This window comes from Cryptomeria japonica, chromosome 1 (assembly GCF_030272615.1).
Source record: "Cryptomeria japonica chromosome 1, Sugi_1.0, whole genome shotgun sequence".
Taxonomy (NCBI): domain Eukaryota; kingdom Viridiplantae; phylum Streptophyta; class Pinopsida; order Cupressales; family Cupressaceae; genus Cryptomeria; species Cryptomeria japonica.
Genome location: NC_081405.1, coordinates 139,685,493 through 139,697,320, shown reverse-complemented (window position 1 = coordinate 139,697,320; position 11,828 = coordinate 139,685,493).

The window sequence follows — 11,828 nt, the reverse complement described above, 5'->3', positions numbered from 1 at the left end:
GGGGAAGGGAGGGAGGGAGGGAGAGAGGGAGAGAATGGGTATGGAGAGAGAGAGAGAGAGAGAGAGAGAGAGAGAGAGAGAGAGAGAGAGAGGAGGGGGGAGGGAGGAAGAGAAGAAGGGGTATGGAGGAAGGGAGAAGGGTAGAGAGAGAGAGAGAGAGAGAGAGAGAGAGAGAGAGAGAGAGAGAGAGAGAGAGAGAGAGAGAGAGAGAGAGAGAGAGAAGAGGGGTATGGAGGAAGGGAGAAGGGTAGAGAGAGAGAGAGAGAGAGAGAGAGAGAGAGAGAGAGAGAGAGAGAGAGAGAGAAGGGGGAGGGAGAGATAAGGAGGGGGGAGCGAGGGAAGGAGGGAGAGAAGAAGGGGTATGGAGGAAGAGAGAAGGGGAGAGAATCAAGTCTCTATTTTTCACTTAAGTCTCTCTCTCTCTCTCACTCTTTATCTCTGAAGTCTCTTTATCTCTTTATCTCTTCCTCTCATCCTCTATCTCTCTATCTCACTCTCCCCTTCTCTTAGGTGTATCTCTCTCTCATTCTCTCCCTCTATCCTCTCCCTCCCTCTCTCTCTCTCTCTCTCTCTCTCTCTCTCTCTCTCTCTTTGAGTCCCCTTCTCTGTGTCACTCTCTATCTCTATCTCTCCCTCTATTTCCCTCTCTCTCTCTCCATCTCTCTCTCCCCCTCCATTTCCCTTTCTCTATCTCTATCTCCCCCTCTGTCTCTCTATCTCTCTATCTCTCTCTCCATCTCTCTTTCTCTCATTTATCTCTTATCTCTTCGTCTTAGTCTTTATCTATCTATCTCACTCTCCTCCTCTTTTAAGTGTATCCCTCTCCCATTTCATCTGTCTCCTCCCCCTCTCTCCCTCTCTAGGGTCATATGGTATTCTTAGGGGTCATACGGTATCCTAGGGATCCATGCATGTGTCCTAAGGGGTCATAGAACACCATATAACCCCTTAGCACACCATACGACCCATAATGACACCAAATGATGTCCTAAGGGGTCATAGAACACTATATGACCTTTTTGGACACCATACAACCCATAACAACACCATATGGAGTCCTAAGGGGTCAAATGTTGTCCTAAGGGGTTGTTGGAGACCATATGACCCCTAAGGACACCATATGGTGTCCTAAGGAGTCATAAGGTGTCCTAGGGGTCATAAGACACCATAAGACACATAACGACACCATATGGTTTTGTAAGGGGTCATAGGACACCATATGACCCTTAGAACACAATATGACCCCTAACAACATCTAAGGGGTCATAGGACACTATATGATCCCTTAGCACACCATAGGACCTATAACGACACCAAATAGTGTCCTAAGGTGTCATAACACACCATATGACCCTTTAGGACACCATATGGTGTTGTTATGGGTTGTATGGTGTCTTGAGGGGTCATTGGTATCCTATGAACCCTTGGGACACCATATGGTGTTGTTATTGGTCGTATGGTGTCTTAAAGGGTCATATGGTGTCCTAAGGGGTCATAGGACACCATATGACCTCTTAGGAAACAATATGACCTCTAATGACACCTAAGGGGTCATATGGTGGGCTAATAAAATGATATATTATTTAAAGTTATGAATAGAACATCATACAATAGAACATCGATAGTTTAGTTTTGATATAGCTAAGTTAGACCATTGTGAGCATAAGAGAGACTCCAAGCGAAAAAACAATGAGGCTTCACTAAAAAGAAGTGTAAGAGCTTGACCTAACCCTAAGAGTACTACCTTTCTAAAGCATATGATGCTATTAAATTTGCAAGGTTATAGGATTGATCTCGATTGTGACTATAGGAATTACACACTTGATTTTTTTCATGGGTATGTACCCTTCTAGGCCTTTTGACAAGTGATGATCATCATATACTACCACTGCCATGCTTACAACAAACTTTAATTTCTTTAGGTGACAGGCATTGTGTAATAGCATGGGAACTCTTGCATACCCACCACTATCATTCTCTATGACATCATATGAGTTACTCTCCCTCTTTCTCTTCCTACCGATTGTTTCCTTCTGAAAAACATATTGCAGTTATTTTGACTCATTATTTTTCTTTGTAGACACTATTTTCCACATATGCTCTTCTTATTAAAAGCACATTCAAGAATAATATTATCGTAGGTTTCCTTGTTTGTCGTGGTAATGCACCCATGGTTCAATTTCAGACCATTCTTCCTCCTATTCAATATACACACACAAATCCATCAATCAATTTTCTTAGGATAGCATACATGATAAAAATCAAAGAGGAAGTTTCAGACAAGAAATAAATTCACTTACTTCTATAGAAGTGCAGACATAGTTGCAGTGGGATATGGAGGGAGGGAGGAATAGAAGAAGAGAGAGAGGGATGGGGTATGGAGGAAGGGAGAGAGAGAGAGAGAGAGAGAGAGAGAGAGAGAGAGAGAGAGAGAGAGAGAGAGAGAGAGAGAGAGGCACCTTGTACATGCTTGAGAGGGGGAGACAATACACTTATATGTGTGTATATATATACTTAATATATTATATATTATTATATACATATATATAAAAATTATATATTATATGTATATACACATATTATATATACAATATCATATTATACACACATCCAAAATTTAAACAAACGTAGCACGTATGTGTTGTTTATAGTAAACATAGCGCGTACGCGTTGTTTATAGTAAACATAGCGCGTACGCGTTGTTTATAGTAAACATAGCGCGTACGCGTTGTTTATAGTAAACATAGCGCGTATGCGTTGTTTATAGTAAACATAGCGCGTATGCGTTGTTTATAGTAAACATAGAGTGGACGCGCTGTTTATAGTTAAGATAGAGTGTACGTGCTTCTTACACCATAAGTACCCTATACGCACTTTTTATACCATAAGTATCCCGTATGCACTTTTGATTGTTTAGGCTTGGAAATAGGCCTGGATGACAAAGCTATGGTTTGGAAGTTTTATTTCCCTCCATTTCCCTCCTTTTTGACATGTTTTATTTTATCAACTTGGTTTCTTGACTTTGTCATCATCAGGTTTACACTTCATTAAGTGGATATTTATAAAATTGCCACCATATTTTCACCCATATTCTGAGCTTTCTAACCATATAATTTTTTTAAAATTTGAACAACAATAACATATTATTATTGAATTTCTTCTACCAGTGTCTCCATAGTTCTCACAGACATAGGTGCACCACTTTTTTAATAACTTTTGATATACTTATCCAGATTTTAAAAAAATTATATATTATTGTAGTGCACTTGATTCTTTACAATTTAAAAAAAAAAATTGTATTTTCAATTTTTTTAGTGCAACTTATGCTTTGTGCATGAACAGGTACCTAATTTTTAGGATGTGCTCGATCGAAAAAATCATAAAAAAAAAATACTCAACAAAAAATACACATAGGATAGTGCTCACTCTTAACTATCTTTTTGCCAAAGGATTTGTCAAAATACTAGATCTAACTATGACTTTTTTTATGCGCACGTCAGACACTATGTTATGTTTTTCAGAAAAATTCAGTTTGTTTTTCGTGCACGAAGGATTTGACCCCCTTAATCTTATCCAATTTTGAAAACGTTTAGTAGTTTGGAAACTAGATTCAGAGTACTACAATATTTTCTCTTTGATTATCTTCATATCTTGAGTGGATGACTTTCAAATGTTGTCTCCAAGTTCAGGTTCACCTGATTTCAGAAGAAAAAGTGTCCACTTATACCCCCTTTTTGACCACCATCTTTGTGCACTTACCCCATTATAGATTCTCTTATATTCTAATTTTGGCTAATCGAATGCATAGAATATATAAAGGAAATGCAAGGAAATGACATGTATAATAGATTCATAGAATTAGACATGTAATTTCAATAGTTGTTCCTTTATCATAATTACGTTGTTGTTACTTTCTCTAAATGGCAATGCACCACATTCAACATTGAAATTAATCCATAGTTTACATTGTATTCTTCAGACTATCAAACAACATGAATCCTCTTGCGGGAGATTCACTTACAAAATTTCAAGAGGGCATGCATTTCATTTGGTGCATTCTAATTGATGATTTGAGTTTTGTTGGTCCTAGGTTATTAGCTCACATTGATAGGTGCTTACGTGAAGCCTCTCTCATTCACAATCTATTCAATTTTCATGCTCACTCCATAATTATTATTAGTGATTTAGTTGAATTTCTACTTATCATAAAAAATATTCCTATATATGTTGGAGCATCCCATGGGCCAAAAATTTGGTGCCTCTTTAGCATGGTTGTTACATTGTGAATAATATCTTTTTTCAACAAGGTAATTTAAGCGATATCAACTTTTATTTTGTCGCCTTCTTGCTAATTTTATGATTGCAATGCCAACAATTTTAAACTGTGAACTCCTAATGCCATGCTCTGATAATTTTCCCTCGCCAATGATGAGTGAGCTACCTTTTGATCCTATAATCATTTGTTTGCAAAAAAATTATTGGTTGCACTATATAATAAATATATGCTAAAATCATTAAGGCTGCTAGGTGCAAGGTGTAATGTAGAACAATCAAGGGGGTGATCTTATTCAAATAAATGACTAGATGTGAGCTTGCGTTTATTAGAGCTATTAAGTTCAAACATTATGTAAGTATACTTTGGAACCTATATGACCCACAACTAGTTCTAATTGTCTTAATTAGTTCTGGTAATCACCACCAACTCCTACTAACAACTATAAGGATTTCAACAATCAACAAATCCAAAAGGCTGACACTTGAAATTGTGTTAGTTGGCATCAATAAAGATTGATTATTAGGGCCTCACATGCATTATCTCTTATGTGTACAACATTTGGTTTATTAACACACCTCAATATTATCTTGACCTTCAACTAATGGCTATGCAGATATGTGAAAAATACTACATATGTATCCGTCTAGATCATATAGACTATTATCTACATGTAGTATCAATTGTGAATTCAAAGACACTTCCATCAATAACATGCTATGCTATTGAAATATACACTATACAAAATGACTATCATTAGCTTGAAAAAATAATATTTGATGGCATTTAAAGCCAATTTATATAATCTCTCTTAAGAGTTTAGTTCAATTCAAAAACAATATATGTTTGCATTTCTATCTTTTCTTACCAATAATTTATAATTGTATTGTCAAAACCTATGGATCCTTGCTAGTTTGACTGGAGAATTGGGAAAGGTCGTTCGTACGAATATTAGGTCGAGTGTAGCATCAACAGTAAACGAATCTGTACTGCAATTATTGGCACACGGCATTGCCATAATTTATTTTCTGAGTAAAAAAGCAAAATGCCGTATGGCTGTTCCAATGGATCCAGTCGAACCTCAGCCATTCAAAATGCAATTCGGTCTGACTAGAATTAATTGCAACACCGCTATTTGAATGGACCTGATGGAACCTCAGCCATGGAAAATGGTCTACAAGTCTGTACTAGATTTTGCCACATGAAATTTTATCGTTAACTTGCGTGTTTTGTACGTTTCCTTAGACCAAGGTTTTTACATCGTCAAGATTGATTAACTTCCATGACCCGTGATTCGGGGGAGTCTTACTGGTCCCCCTTTATGACTTTGAGACACCAGTCTACCTATCTATCAATTCATTTCACATAAAAATGATAAATAATAAACCGTACTCTACAATAATTTGATCTTTACCTTAGTAACAATTAGATTATAAGAATATTTTTAAATAAAAGCACAATTTCAAGATTTAACTTGCTAACTACATTAGTACAAAAATTTAAGATATGATTCAAAATAGTTGTCCTTTGAATTTCTCAAATGCAATATCAGCCATTTAAGATATGATTCAAAATAGGGGAAAGGACCTAGTAGTTGAGCATTTTCCAATTGTTGTGAGGGTTGTTGATACCTTTTGTTCCAAAAATTGAACAAATAAAACCTATTGTTTGAAACAAAAAATATCAATTTTTGTTAGGAAATGTACCAACAGTTGTTAGGAAATGTACCAATCATTGTTAAGAAATGTACTAATATTGTAAAAAGTAACCAATCACGTGATGTCACATCAGCTGCACAACTATTGGGGTCTCTTTTGCAAGCCTATTGGTCTCACTTTTTTTGGGGGTTGTTTTGGACACCTTGGCAAAAAGCATGCTGATGTGGCATCATATTTGATGATGTGGCCCTGAAACCTTAGTTATAAGCAGGGGACTTGTCAAGTAAGCTGCTGTAAAAAAATCGGAATGATTTGAAATTTCCAAGTAGGATTTTGAGAAGCGCGAAGTTAGGGTGCACAACTACTGGGTCCTTTCCCCTAGTTGTCCTTTGAATTTCTCAAAATAGTTATCCTTTGAATTGAAATAGTTGTCCTTCCTGGACATTATAATTCTCATCTTGAATATCTTCAATTCATTCCATAGTAGGAGGGAAATATTTCTTCCTTAATCAACCATCCTCCTTCTTCTAGGTTGTCATCAATTCACCTTTGTAAAAGCTTCGTGCTCCTTCTTAATTTGCAAGTGTCATGCATTAGGTATCCAATAGCGAGTTTGTTAAGCACATGACTTCATTCATGAAGCAGACTCATAGGCCCTAGAGTTGTAAACTGTGCTCTGATACCAAAATGTAAAGGCGTAAATCGAGCTTACTTCAATAATAAACAAAATACTCTTTATTCTTAAATAAACTCATAATTATTTTAATAAGTCTATTTCATTCCACTTTTCCTTCCATAGCTTGATATGATCATTCCATTTATATTGTAATAAACACAAAATTTCTATAAAAGATAAAGATTCTTCATTCAATAAATTGATATAAGTAGTATCTCAATCATACAATACTTAGGAATTTCAAGTTGCCGTAAGTTCAATAACAAAAGAATACAAAGTAAAGGGTGAGATGCGACCTTTGATCTGCAACCCAAGCTATCTTCAATGCAATCTTTAGCATGAAGACGAGAACAAGATTCAAGTGCTTTTTCTACGCAACCTTGAAGCTTACACTTCCCCAGAATTCTTAGTCAATCAAGAATACCCGACCCTGCACGAATTGCTTAGCAAAAAGAATTTGAAAGACAAAATAGAATCTGGTGCATGCCTAGATGATACATGCATTTTTATTTTTCTAATTCCATTAAGAAGCAAGCAAGATCAATCAAGGATATGGTAGAGAGCATAAATAAATCCATTTGTTTTAATCGTCAATAAGTTACTTGGTTGAGTATAATGGCATGCATAGTAATAAAAGATAGTTTGGAAAAGCAAACTATTATCTCTATAATTCCACATTCGACACTTGTCCTGGAAGGTAACTTTCCACAAACACAAGCCTATCTAGCTTTGTTCATATAATTCTAGAATAAATATATACAGAAGATAATCTTTCGCTTTTCAATTCTAGCTTGATGAATAATGATGAACAGTAAATACTCAATAGATACTGAAAGGGGGGGGGGGAGTGGGTGAATCAGTATAGACAAAAACTTCTTTAATTAACTTAAACTGCAAAGACTGCACTAACTGGTAAACAACATCACCGATCTAAATCAGGGCAATACCAGTAAAACACAGCGACTATAAAAGTCATAAACTGGTAACACTTGATCTTTACAAAACCTAATATCTCATTTCCACTTCACCCATATGCTTAAACAAGTAATACATCAGAAATATAATAACCACTGGATCAACTTGCATTACCGCTTAACAGAAAACACTAAAACACCACATGAAAAAGCATCACACATGACACAATTATTTTTCACGTGGAAACCCAACTGGGAAAAACAATGGTGGGGATGAATACCCACAAGTTGTTCTTGAACTCTTTTGAAGTCCGCTCTGTTAGGAGCCTAGTCCGGTTAAGGACTTTACAACAGGTTCTGCGAGGAACTGATCCTGTTAGGGATCACCTGGTTAAGGGATGGCTAAATACCCGATTAGAGGTTAAAACCCTGTTAAAGGTTACCTTGTCAGAGGATTTAAAGAACTCAATGATTTTGAGTCACCCTATTAAATGATTTACAAAAAGCTTGTTAAAGCTACTCGGTAAAGGGATTTTTCAACTACTGAAATGGTTAGAAGTCAACAGGTAATACACTGATCTGATAACAACACTTAATGCCAAGGGAGATCCACTTCAGTTCCTTTACATCTACAATCACACTCTGCAGATCTCTACTCATTATTCCGGTCTGGCAAGAATCACTTAACACACATTCATTTGCCAACAACTTCAAATGAGAATCATCATTGACCTTATAGACATCAATTAGGTTGGTGGCAAAAACCTAAAACCCTAAGCATCTAGGTTAACAATACATTCGGTCCAATCGTGACTGTTTAAACACATTACATAGGGTAAAACAATCTTGAATGAATCTCAAGACATTCTCCATCGTCTATTCTTCACCGCTTCTAGAAGCTGATAACCCATCACGCACTCTCCACTGTTTACTAAGATTTTGCACATTCTTGAGGTAGATAGAATCAATCTTCTTCATGCAAGATCCTCAAGGAGATTCTTCACTCGCACAAGGCTGGCGTGGCAACACGATCTGATCTTCATTTCAATGCTAACTCATCACAGGATGTCGTCGATCGAATCACATAGACTTGGAATGCATCAATCGGAAACCCTAAAGCTGAGACTACCAACTGGTAGTCATATCAAATGAAACCTCAATACAAACTTTGCATATATCAGTTCACATTCCAACACACCGGTTCACCTTTTCACATATACCGGTTCATACCATCCATGATACTGGTTCTCTTGCCATTTTTCTTACTTCAATATACCGGTTCATACTTCAACATATTGACATCAATGACAACATACAATATCATCATGTCATCAAACTCTGCACATATGCCAATAGTCTCCCCCTTTGGCATTGATGGCAATACACAAAGATATCTCTACATCTTCTTCCATATAATATGTCTTCAATACTGCAGATATCTTCTCTGCTTCACATCTTCTCCCTCTTTGACAACAATGCCAAAGTGGAGGCACAAACATCCATGATCTACTATGTTGCTCCCCCTGAGGAGTAGCATCCTTCAACACACCAATCCTGAAAAGATTTGACAATGCAATACCTGACTGATGTGTAGCACATACCTTTAGTTCACCTCTTGAAGGGGCAGCACCCCTAATTCACCTCTTAAATAGGTAAATATAGCCTTCGGTAGAGGCTTGGTGAATACATATGCTAACTGCTCCTTACTGGAAACATGTTCCAATACAACCTCTTTGTTTTGAACTTTCTCCCTCAAGAAATGATACTTGAGCTCGAAGTGCTTGGTTCTAGCATGCAATACCGGATTCTTGGAAATATTAATTGCACTTGTGTTATCACAAAATATACTCACCGGTTCAGATACAGGGACTTTTAAACCCCTTAATACATGCTTCATCCAAATTGTCTGAGTGCAACTCATAAATGCTGCTACATATTCTGCTTCTGCTGTAGACTGAGAGATGCAACTCTGCTTCTTTCTCATCCATGAGACTAGTCTACCACCGAGAAAGAATACACCACCGGTTGTTCTCTTTCGCATCCACATTACCAGCCTAATCGACATTTGTAAATACTTTGAGATTGAAATCATTATTGTATGGGTACCACAATCCATAATCTATAGTTCCCTTCATATATCTAAGAATCCACTTGACTGCTACCAAGTTGGATTCTCTTGGACTTTTCTGAAAACGTGTAGCAATGCCCACTGCATGTGCAATGTCCAGTCTCCTGTGTACTACATAGTGCAACTTACCAATCATTGACCGGTATTCCTTCTCATTCACCAACGCCGAGTCATCTTCTTTTGACAATTTACAACCAGTCATCATAGGTGTACCAACCGGTTTGTTGTCTTCCATGCCAAAGGTCTTCAACACGTCTTTGACATACTTGGACTGAGTGATAAAGATACCATCTTTCATTTGTTGAATATGTAGTCCAATGAAGAGCTTAATCTCTCCGATTAGTGACATCTCGAATTCCTTCTTCATTTCATCTGAAAATGCATGCTCATCTTGTCATCTCCACCAAAAATTATGACATCAACAAACATTTCACAGATCAGAATCTAATCTCCTTCTGACTTTAGATAGATATTGCTATCTTCACTTGTTCTTTCAAATCCAATCTTCACAAGATGGGAGTGTAAACGTTCATACCATGCTCTAGGTGCTTGCTTCAATCCATACAAGGCTTTATGTATCCTACATACCATATCACTATCTTCTGATAGGGCAAACTCATCTAGTTGCTCTATATACACTTCCTCTTCAAGTATTCCATTCGGGAATGTAGATTTCACATCCATCTGATACACTTTGAATCCCTTGAAGGCTACATATGCAAGTAGCATTCAAACTCCTTCCAATCTAGCTACTGGAGTAAAGGTTTCTCCATAGTCTTCTCCTTCTTCTTGAGCATATCCCTTACATACCAATCTTGCTTTGTTTCTTACCACTGTGCCATCTTCATTCAGCTTGTTTCTAAAAACCCATTTGGTGCCAATAACATTTTTATGCTCAGGTCTGGGTACCAAAGACCAAGTACCATTCTTTTCTATCTGGTCAAGTTCCTCTTCCATAGCCTTAATCTAGTCTTCATCTTTGTGTACCTCTTTAAATGTTTTGGGCTCAAATTCAGAAATCATGCAAGACTTCTCTTTGACCTTTCTTCTTGTAAGTATTCCTGCATCCTTATCTCCTATGATCTTCTTTGGATCATGATGTAGCTTTACATACCTAGGAATGATCTTAACTGATTCCTCTTGCTTTTCATCTTCATCATCATCTTCATCAGCATCTACTGGTGTAGGAGCACTGTTACTGGTACTTGGTTGTTTTACAACCGGTTCCCAGAAGGTTACATCCGGTTCATCTACCACTCGCTCGATGTTGGTTTCCTCAGGTTTCTCAGAGGTTTCATCCACTTTAACATTCATACTTTCAACAATTCTCAGAGTCCTATTGTTAAAACACTTGAGATCTTTTCTCTTGGTGGAATACCCTAGGAATATACCCTCATCACATTTTGCATCAAACTTGCTCTGGTATTCACTTCTCTTGATATAACACTTGCTACCAAACACGCTAAAGTAGCTTACTATAGGAGTCTACCATTCCAATACTCATAAGGATTTTTATCCTTACCTTTCTTGATGAGTACCCGGTTCATAGTGTAGACTGCAGTGCTCACCACTTCTCTCCAAAAAGTGTGAGCAACCTTCCCTTGAATCAACATCATTCTGGCTGCTTCAACTACAGTCTGGTTGTTCCTTTCTACTAGGCCATTTTGTTGTGGAGTCCGAGGGGCAGACAATTGCCTCTTGATCTCATTCTCTTCACGGTACTTATTGAATTCACCAGAAGTGAACTCACCTCCTTGGTCGGTTCTAAGGCATTTGATTCTCTTACCCCTTTCCTTTTCAACTAGTGCTCTGAAGGCTTTAAACTTTCCAAAAGCTTGAGGCTTGTCTTTCAAGAATGTGACCCACATCATTCTTGAGAAATCATCAGTAAGAATCATAAAGTACATATCTCCCTAAACACTCCTAGTTTTCATAGGATCACACAAATCAGTATGCACAAGATCAAGTAAATTATTTGCTGTGAAAGATTTACCTTTGAAGGTTGAGGAAGACATTTCCCTAGTTGACATTCTCTACACAAAGGATTCTTCGGTTTGTTCAACACGGGCAATCCTCTAACTGCCTTGATCTTACTGGTCTTCCCAATATTATCAAAATTTACATGGTAGAGTCTCATATTTGTATTTAATTGAAATAAGTTACCTTTGGTTTGCATACC